Source organism: Helicoverpa armigera, chromosome 10, assembly GCF_030705265.1.
Source record: "Helicoverpa armigera isolate CAAS_96S chromosome 10, ASM3070526v1, whole genome shotgun sequence".
Lineage (NCBI taxonomy): Eukaryota > Metazoa > Arthropoda > Insecta > Lepidoptera > Noctuidae > Helicoverpa > Helicoverpa armigera.
In genome coordinates this window covers 7578612-7589389 of record NC_087129.1, presented here as the reverse complement: position 1 = coordinate 7589389, position 10778 = coordinate 7578612, and positions in this window count along the sequence as shown.

The window sequence follows — 10778 nt, the reverse complement described above, 5'->3', positions numbered from 1 at the left end:
ATATGTATCAATTACTATACTTGTGGACATCTGGGCGGGGATTTTTCCAAGTTGCTATGGTTTTTTTAGGGTAAGTTCTGATTTGATTTCGCAGAACAAAGTATTTTTTTAATGTACTGTTATTTTAAATTATAAAAAATATATTTCCAGCCAGTATGGATAGTACTCCTGATAACGCCCAAAAAACCCTGAAACCGACTAATCATCATGGAAGCCGAAGGATTACTAAAGTAGTCCAAAAATATTTTCTGGATTGAATAAACAGTGATAAACTGTACTTAAACTTGCTTCCTTGATGTTTCGGTTTGTAACTTGACAAACTCTCCTCCTGAAAAACTTTACACAACATTTTATTTTCGCAGAAAAAGTAATTTCATTTCCAGTGCGAACATAATAAGATATGCCGAGAAAGAATTTAATTTGAGCAATTAGGCCTTTTACTTACGCAACATCAGTTTATGAGATTGTTTACGTAAAACCCAGTTACGGCTTGCTAACCTATATTTATAAAAGTAATGTTTAGCACAAAATAATCAAGTTTATGTTTTCCACCTTATCCAAATTGAAGTTAATAAAGCTTAGGCAAAGGTATATGAATCACACTTCTCAGGAGAAATTGCTTTTTAATCGAATGAAATGTTCACTTACCCTCGAGGCGCGACGACGGCGACCGGACCGGAGCGCTGCGGCGGCACACGGGCGCGCTGCTCAACCCCGCAACCACAACTGATTTTCCAGCGCGAAAACTTCCCTCGAACGCGTCATCACTCACCCCATTCCCGCGCCGGCCAATCATCTGTGGGCGACACCGGCGAAGCCTGCCGGGCCCACACGAAGGCCCCCGAACGCTGGGGTGGCGATTGGATCTTTTAATCTGAAACGTAAATGCATACAAAAAGAAAACGACTGAGCTGTAAGCCACCGTGCACGGGCTGTAGGCTGAAACGACTCGTGCAACAGGTAAAGCTTTCTCCGCAGTCTGGAGGTTTGCTGCTTAAATAACTCTCGTGTCAACTGCCAAACGACTCCTTTATAAAGAATTTTCGGGGATGAATCTTAAATACTTTATGGATTGCCAACATTTCATTCAGAACCGATTACCGCATCATTAACTTCTTTAGACTTCAGTTCGTATTTAAATATACTTAAATAGTCAGGTGGGGTATATTTGTCTTATAGCAGGCACACTAGCTCAGCATGAGGTTCTGGTCTTGATCCTCGGTTGTTCATTGTACAATTTCTCGGTATCCTGGATTTGCGGTCGGTTAATAACAATAGGCTTGGTCTCTACTACATAGAACTTGAACAAATCTTGCGATAGCATAGATAACCACACGAAGTATTTTATGAAGGTATACATTTTCTGGCAAAATAGGAAATGATGAGAATCTATTTAGTCCATTACTTTTCATAAATCTTATGTAAATACATCAGCTGTTCTTAATTATGAACATAATATCAAACTAATAATATTTCAATTAAACTAATTGAATCACCTCGAAAGCCGTGCACCGAGACGTGCTGTGTATGTATAATTGAAATCCTTTCAATTAGATTGTTTGGCGGTGGGACACGTTAGGCGTGGCCCATTAGATTACTTGTTTAATTCTTGACCACCAGGGCCGTAATCTAAGTTGTAAACTAAATCTTGGGCTTCGTCTCACATATCCCATAAGCCGGGCTCGGCTGCTATTTGAATGCTCCTCGAACGACCACGAATTAGTATGCGCGCTCCATTCGGGCCAGCGTCCCAATGGGCCGTAAGCGCCTCTATTCTATACCACTTAATCGCGGTCGCATTTTTGATTTAAGATTTGTTGTCGTTTCATCGATGAGTGTTTGGGGTTATTTTTGTTTGGATATTCTCAGATACTGTGTCGATGATGATGATTTTGAGTGTACTTAACAGTTTTTGAATGTTGTATTTATTGCACCTGTGTTATGTAATACTTGCCAATAGATATTTTATCTATACAGCATTTAAAAATACTGTTACATTAATATGCTGATATAAAAACAATAAATGTAAATGATTTAAAGTATAAAATCAGAGAGCCATTGGTAATTCGAATGTGTTGTGCACAAGAGTAGTTTGCGCTCAGAATAGCCCGCCGACTCGGTTCAATTTGTAAGTGGGATCTTGGGATACGTTCATTTTGTGTAATACACAACTACGGAATCATTCCGGCGGTGCCTGAATTATGTAAATATGGATCCGAATACATATTCGTGCGAATAAATGTCGCTACAACTTGAATTTAACTTGTTTAAATACTTATGTTTGAAATGTTCGTGTTTATTTACGTGAAACATTCCGCCAATACTTTTGTAAAACCAGTCAATATCGAAATTCAGTGGGTGCGGCTTATTTGGTTTTTCATAAAAATAATGTTTGGTTTTATTGACGATTAACTTTATGTAATTGATATTTCAAAGTAATTATATAGACGTTATTTGGTTAAGTATTACATCGTTCATCGTTCGTATAACATCACTATTTAATTACGTAAGTTAAAATTGGTCATCGTAGAAGGTACTTAAAACGCCATTCCATAAGATTTTTTTCAGTGTTTTTTACCCGACTGCCAAAGAAGGAGGGTAATGTTTTTCGAGTGTATGTAAGTATGTATGTATGTATGTATGTCTGTTCCTTTGTGACCTCCTGTAGCCTAAACGGCTTGATGGATTTTGATGTATGAGGTATCGTTAGATTTGTCTTGATTACGGGAGTGTCATAGGATACATTTTATCCTAAAAGTCCCACGGGATATTTTTTCTAAATTTCCCTTTAAAAAAATATGTATGCGGTATCATTAGATTCATTTCAATCACGGGAGTAATTAATATAGGATACGTTTTTTCTCAAAATTCCCACGGGAACATGTTAATTCTGCGTCAACGCAAAGCAACTCATGCGTTAGCAAGCAAAAAGCGATTCTTTTGGCGATACAATCACGTCGTCTTGATCAAATGCATGAACGTCGTCTTGATCGTCTTGAACGTCGCATTGGCGGTAAATTTATGTTGCGGAGTAACATCACTCGTAAAAGCCAAATGTCGTCGAAATAATTTAAAATGGTACTTACATATACATAGTCTTCTACATCTACAACATTTTCGTTAAATAAAACAGCTAAAAGTTATAAATAAAAGAATTATTATTAAAAACAAAATACCCGACTGCACACTAAAGAGTAAAACAAGCCACAATATTGATCAATACAACTTTACTGAATATAATTTATAAATATTGATGGAAAGCATCGCAGGCGGGGACCACCTTGACCGCCACCAACGAAAATTCTGCTAAATGGTGCACAACCGAAATGACTATAAATAAGCCTCTGTTGGTCCCCGCCTGCGATGCTTTCCATCAATATTTATAAATTATATTCAGTAAAGTTGTATTGATCAATATTATTGTGGGGCTTGTTTTACTCTTTTTTTAGTGTGCAGTCGGGTATTTTGTTTTAAGAGTTGTTACTTGAGTAATAAACAACAACAAAATGCGTTTCTTTTAACAAAATACGTAAATAAAAGGCGAGACAAACAAATAAGCTGTACATAGTAAACAGCAACAGAAGTCGCCCACACAAAGTTCCGAAGTGGGCTTTCACGTATCTTGATGTAGTTTGCGTTATCTTGGGCCGGTGGCATTGTTTCCATTACGCGTGTATCTCGGAGAATATTTAGACTCACGCTAGATATGAGGAACACTTTATATGCGCTTATAATATTGCTCGGACATTTTGCTGAACGTTTGGGAAATATAGATACCGAATGGGCTTAGTTAGGTGATTGATAAAACTGCATATTTAATTGGAGATATCTAATAATTTGTGGGTTAAATTAGATAAGCGAACATGAAATGATGATAACATGAAGTAAAAGGAAGGGTGTTGCTAACAGCGTAGTTATTGCCTATTTAAACAAATTAATGAGAAGGGAAGAATTTTGATATTTAATCCTAGAATATTTAAGGCGTTTAATAAAAAAAACATGGTTGATGAAATTGCGTGAGTAATGAGCGCGAAGCTGACCTGCCGGTTTGTAGGGCCAGGAGGCAATTTAAAAATTTGTCCCAAGGCGTCGCCTAGTTGTCTATATTATGTGGTGAGATATGCAGGGTGCCCGCCGCGTCGCCTCCGCCCGTGCTACAGTGCTACGACGCTACGAGACGCGCTACGGTGAGACGTAGCAAGGCTTACTATTGGATTTGTTGAAATGGAACGTAAATAAATGGGAGTAAAGAATATTATTTTTGGTTTTTAGTCAGTGTTCAATAAAAGAAAAATTACAAGGGTAGGGATCCTTTCGATTTTTGAACTGTGTTATTTTTCTCCTACGATTCTCGTAGGCTTTCATTTGTCCTCAAAATAGTCGATGTAATTATGCAAAAGCCAGGTTGATAATTTTAAATTCAAGCAGTTCATTACAGCGCAACGAGAGTCTGAAGTACCTTCTAAAGATTAGTAAGTCTATGTCGCTTACTGCGCCGGGCGCGCACGGGGGAGGGCGCGAAGTTGACTTGATTGGAAACCCTATTCCATATTTATTATGGGCCTATTTTGTCATGTTTATTGACGCGCCTGTCGGGCTATAGCTCTGGCTTATTAGGCGGGTTTCAAACTTACTTTATTCAATAACATAAGCGGGTAATGGTAAAACGTCTTTTAATTTTACGTCGGTTGCCCAATTGGTTTTTAATTGACCAATTTGTGATACAGTTTCGTAATAGAGTTTTTTTCTAATAAGAAGCAATTTACATGTTGCTGTGTGAGTGAGACTATCGATTATTACGCAGATACATACACAGGGTGTCATAGATTTAGGTATTTAAATGTACCCGAATTAGAAAATTGCAGTTTTGTATAATGCTTTAATTAAAAGGCACCATCTTTGTAGTTATTTACTGCAAAAAGAACACATAAACAGCCCCTAACAGTCATGAGAATGTGCCGAAAACACAGTGAGCATGTTGTGTAATACTTACCAGATGTTAGGGGCTTAGAGAAAACACTTAATGTGAGGTCGAAAGTCTATCAACAAGCGAACAGCATGACTTGAAGGCGGTACGGTCTTCATGCCTCGTTCTAACCACGTCCTAGTTAGAACTCTACTAGCTCAAACCACTAAACTTTATGTTTGTAATAAATTTATTAATCAGTATTTACATAATATTTACATTAATTTTAAAAATTAAAAATAAACTTATATATACAACTTAAAACTAATACATAGCATCAAAAAATTGCTCCTCATCGCTGTCACCGGGTAATGTACCCAGAGGCTGGCAGCATTGCCACGTTGGATGGCAATGCTCAACCTCTGTGCGAAATAAAAGCCAGCCCTTGGGTCACGAGAAGTGTCAACAAGGCGCTTAGAAATTTCCTTTGCAAGCGCGTGCACTCGGACCCCACGGCCCGAGTTTCAACCCCAAACGGCTCAAACATGTAATTCCCGATAAGGCTACTATATTTGCGCCGTTTGAGGTCCTCTGCTTGTGAAGCGGCGGAGCCGACACAACACGCAGTTCTAGGAAGATGGGATGGCGCAAGAGTGTCGACGCAGGTCGCGTCCCACACCAAAGTCCTACCCATCTTCCACGGAAATAGCGACATGCCGTCTGGTCTCTTGCCATCGTCGCGTGCCAAACCATTTGGTTCAAGTACGGCTGGCACGCCGACGGCAACAAGAGCCCGACGGATCACGTCGTTGATATTCGCATGTCGTGGTATGCGGCCCGCACTCCGGCTGCACGACAGGCCGTGGTGACCGAGGCTGTTGACAGCTTCCCGCAGTGGCAGCGGTGAGGAGTGCAGCACGAAGCACCCAGACGCAGGCAGACAGCGAGTCTGAAGTGGTGTCGTCAAACATGGTGCCTATGTTTGCCGACGGAAATGCGTGAAGCCAAAGACCTGACTCCCATTCACCCACAGCCAGTAGCGTGCTCGCTCCGCAGAAGTAATTGACGTATCAATGAGATTTTTCCGTATTACTCTGCAGAGCGGCTCATCCCTGTCTCTGGGAGGATGGGTTGGCGGGTAGATCGGTATTCGGGCATGTGACTTTCCAGGCATTAATAGCCTCCGCCAGGCATGGCACCTCAAAATTGATCAGTGTAATAGGTAGGATTTTCCTGATCAATTTGTCAGTGCCATGGACGGAGGAAATAAATGCCGGTAAACTAATACTGGAAATTTTGCGGACGCCAAGCCTCCCATACGGATGGGAAGTGTAGCTTGAGACCAAGCTTTGTCGTCCAAGGCCACATTTAAAATTGATGAAAGTGTGTGTCGAATTATTTTATCAATTTGATCCAAAAGTTGATGTGCTTCCATAAATGAGAAGCACGCAAGATGTAGGTTAATTTGGGGCCAAAGCAGCAGTATCGTAGGATGGTGATGGCTGAATGTATATTAATTTTGAATAACCTTTCCGAAATATCATTGAAATTTTGAATTTTGTTCTCAATAAAATCCGAAAATGACTCTTCTAGTACTGGTGACCCCAGGAGGCAAAGAGAACTTTTGTCTATTATTTTTATGCCATCAGCTACTGCGTTAAAATTTTGGAGTGTCGTCTGTCTGTCGGTTGTGTCAGATATAAATAGTTCGCATTTGGAAATGTTTAGGTCAAGGCCAATGTTATGGAGTTTGTCTCTTAGGAAAATGAAATCATTAAGTACGGTATCTCTGTTGCCTCCCAGGGTCCCATCGTCGAGATACCAGACGTTAAATTCAGAATTTAGTTGCCGAATTATTGGGTTAATTGCCAAACTAAAGATCACAGGCCCGAGGGGATCACCTTGTTGACAGCCAACAGCGGATTCTAATAGGTTGTCCCGATAAAGTAATTTGGTTGGATGTCTATACCACTAAACTGATTTTAATCACTAGCAGAATTGCAGTATCAAATTATAGTAGGTATCGATTCTACACGATCCCGATAACATTAATTTCGATATAATTTCAAATTAGGAAAATGATAGCTGTTTATTTTACAATCAATTGTCAGAACAATCGGTAAACAATTACGATTTTATTGTTCGTATATTATATTTTATTCCTTTGTTTGTTATAATTAATTTGCGTTGGCCTGAGACTGGCTCCCGTTATCTTTATTATATTGTGAACTGTTAAAATGGAGCAGATGAAATTCGAGTGAAAAAATAAAGGTAGCTTTAGTTACTGCGAGTACGTGTTCGATTTAATGAGAAGCGTTAAATCGGGCATCGAATGGAATTCAGTATACATGTAAATGACATAGCTACATCTTTTTTTATTTCTGTAAAAATAAGTGTTTCTAAATGGAATCAAAATTTCGGAGTAAATTATGGAAAAACACTGAGATTGTTTTGTAATATGCATTGTAATATAGCAATAAAGTTGTCAGTTATTTTAACAGTATAATGATACTCCGCTAAACTGTGTTAGGATCTAGTGTGGCATAGTGTGTTATGGAAATCCAGGTCTAGAAATAATATTTAACTTCACTCGGTGTATGTATATTGCCAGTAAAACGAAACACATTTTCGATACTCTAAATGACATTAGGAAAGATATACCTAGATATTTATTCTTGTGCATCACCAGTAGCTACAAAGATTAACAATGTAATTAGGTCAAAGACGACATGTTACATTTTTGCACAAAGTATAATTCCACTAGCACAAGTTGCAGGCAAGTGCAGTGTCCCGTTTGAACGCGGCCCGGTGCGCCCAGAAGCGTTGTTAAAGGCATTATTATCCGGACGGTCGCGCTGCAAATAAATCGTCTGCCGAGCGCCCGCTCTTTCGATTATCTTCAAATCTTCATTACACCGACGTATGCTCTTACGCCTCTTGCACCTACGTTTTATATTGAAGGGATGAATTAAATGCGGGTTATGACGCTTTTCTTTTAACTGATATTTATGGAGCTTAATGTGTGTGAGTTTGGGTTTAAAAAATTATTGCTTCTTTTTTTGGTCAGATTGATGAAGTCTGGTTGTAATTTTTCATTACCAGTTATGTCCATACTGTATATTATAACATAGTAGTGTTTCATATAAAGTCTTAGGCCTAACTTAGGTTGTTTATGTTTCGGATTTTAGAAGACAGTATAAAAATGCGACAAAATATCAATGCAACTCTATCGAAAAGTTATCGATACAACTTCAGAACATTAGTGGAAAGCGACTGGGTATGCATTTAACGTTACAACCCTTATGCCGTACGGCGCTTTCGTCGTTCTTGCTTCTACGCTTACTCCTATTACGAATTGAACATTGGAAGAAAATTCCAGGCAACATGTTTCGAACTCTATGAAGCAATGAAACTTCAGCTCAATAACAAACTTTTAATGAAACACGGGTAGTTGATCTCTCTGCAGAATGTTTTTGATTAAGTATAATAAGGTTAATAAAAATCTTGCTGTATGAAATGAATAACTTTGCAGTGTTTTTTCATGTAAGTATGTAAAGTAAACATTATTTAAAAGAACTAATTTGTTTTAATAAAACTATTCTAGTGAAGACAATAATTTCTGTCATGTTACCTACACGTATTAAGTACCTATATCCTGGTATCCTATGTGTAAAAGACACGTTCTTCAAAGTTGATATTTTATCACGTTGAGTAGGCGTATTTAATTACGGTATTGACATTTTAATATGTTTCAGGAAAAAGGGTGCGTTATTTTGGTCACTCATTTTTAGTTACATTTTCTTTGACCAAACAGTAGGCAGCTAACTTTGTTACATAAACAGGATTACGAGAAATGTGAAAGTTATTCGGTATTTACGAGTATTTTGCGCCAGCATATTATAAATTTGATTAAACGTTCGATATTTATTTGGGATAACATACAGACATGTTTGAATAATGTAACTTTGTATTCCTCTCACAACATGTCTTTAAAACTGGGAAGACTATATGTAGGTACTATAGGAAAACGTATCTGAATTTTCAAACAATTGACTACCGATACGTATACGTAACCAAACTTGGTTGGAACAACAAAATTAAGGGCATGAAACAACGACGCATCAGCTGCATCGAACTTGAGAAAGTAGTTAGTGATTTTATTGAAATGGCGGCAAAGGCCGGTGACAGGCGTGCCCACCGGATATTGATTTACCGAGCCGATGGCAGTTCCGGCTGCAGATACAATACCACATTAGCTTTGTGCGTCATGTGCCGGCTAATTACCTTCCTCACAGTTTGCTGCAACGACTACATCAAATGCAATTTCATTCACGTTACATATTTTTAATTGGAAATTTATTAAAAAATCCAACGCTTTTTAAAGAAAATTGAAAAATATTTTAACAAGTAAATGTATTTTTTTATTTGCATTTCGGTTTTCAGTTTTCGGTTACTGTAGTCATAGTGTATAAACGATTATCTGCTCGTCCGAATTTTACAAGCAATACCACAGGAAGCAGAAAATCGGAGTGACCGAGGGTGACTTTTAGATGGGGATGTTGCGAACAAAATTCGATTTTCTTTACATTGTTGTTGAGCGGCTCCATTGACATACAGGTGAGGCTTGTTTGTAGACTCGCTTTATTTTCAATAGGTCATAGATACGCTATATCGTGATATGGAGCTTTTCAAGATTGATTCACCATGCTATACCTATAAGTTCTCCGACGCCCGGTGAGCTATCCTTCTTTACGTATACCATAAATGTTAGTTACTCTCTATTGAGCTGAGATAAATGTATTCCTAGTTCATATAACCTACACTCGAGCCCTCAATGCCTAATCCAATTATAGCGCGCAAAACAACACAAAAGACTCCCCCGCCGTTGATTAAATCAATCTATGATTACATAACTAATAATATGGCTAAGCTTGACCATCAGCAGGTAAATCCAAACAGTCGGAATCAGTGTAATGCTCTCTAAACGTTTGATATGGAATGAATAACATCACAGGCTTGTTACAAATGGATGAGCCGAGCGAGGCCGACACACGAATCATGTTTACGTGCACTCTATTTGTTTCAAATCAGTGGATGCGGCGTTTCAATTTAGTAATGTGTCGTTATTTGAGCTCGCATGATGTTTGCGCGTTTTGAGAGTTGTGATTAGCGCTGTTTATTATAATTTGTAATTAGAGTGCTGTGTTAATGACTATTCAAATATTGTAGCGTTTATCTGTAGACGACGAAATAGTGAATGTTTTGGTGGTACGCCTAAATTCGTATTCATAAACGTGCTGCGAAAAATATATTCAATATAAATTTCAAAAAATTTACTCTCCTTTAAAATACGCACTTTATTCTATGAAGAGGTACTGATAAATATTCATGATAATATACAGTAAAATCCGCACCCCACAAAACATTTAGTAGTTGCAGGTCGCGTGGGGCGAGCGGAGCGGGGACACGATTCTCTCACTCGACAGATCACCTGAAAGTGTACCACTTAATAACTCACATCCTCTCGCGGTTCACTGGGCAGCCGCTGGATCGTCACATATCTCTAAATATGGCCGGCGAAGCGTGACGTCGCCTGCACAGTTACAACATGGGATTAAGCCCACATGCTCACATGCCCACACCTCGGCTCCCGTACACCGTCACGTGGGCCAGCCTTTGCCGATTAAATACCAAATTACCGCCACGGTTTCATCCTTTATTTCAATATTTTTTACCGACGCTTTTCCGTAGAATAATGTCAGTAGCGTGCGTTTAGAGTTAAATTGAATGGCATAAAAGCTATTGTTGTCTTTACAATACTGGTTTTATGTACTCAATGCAATTTATTTTGATTGAAACTACGTAGTTCCAT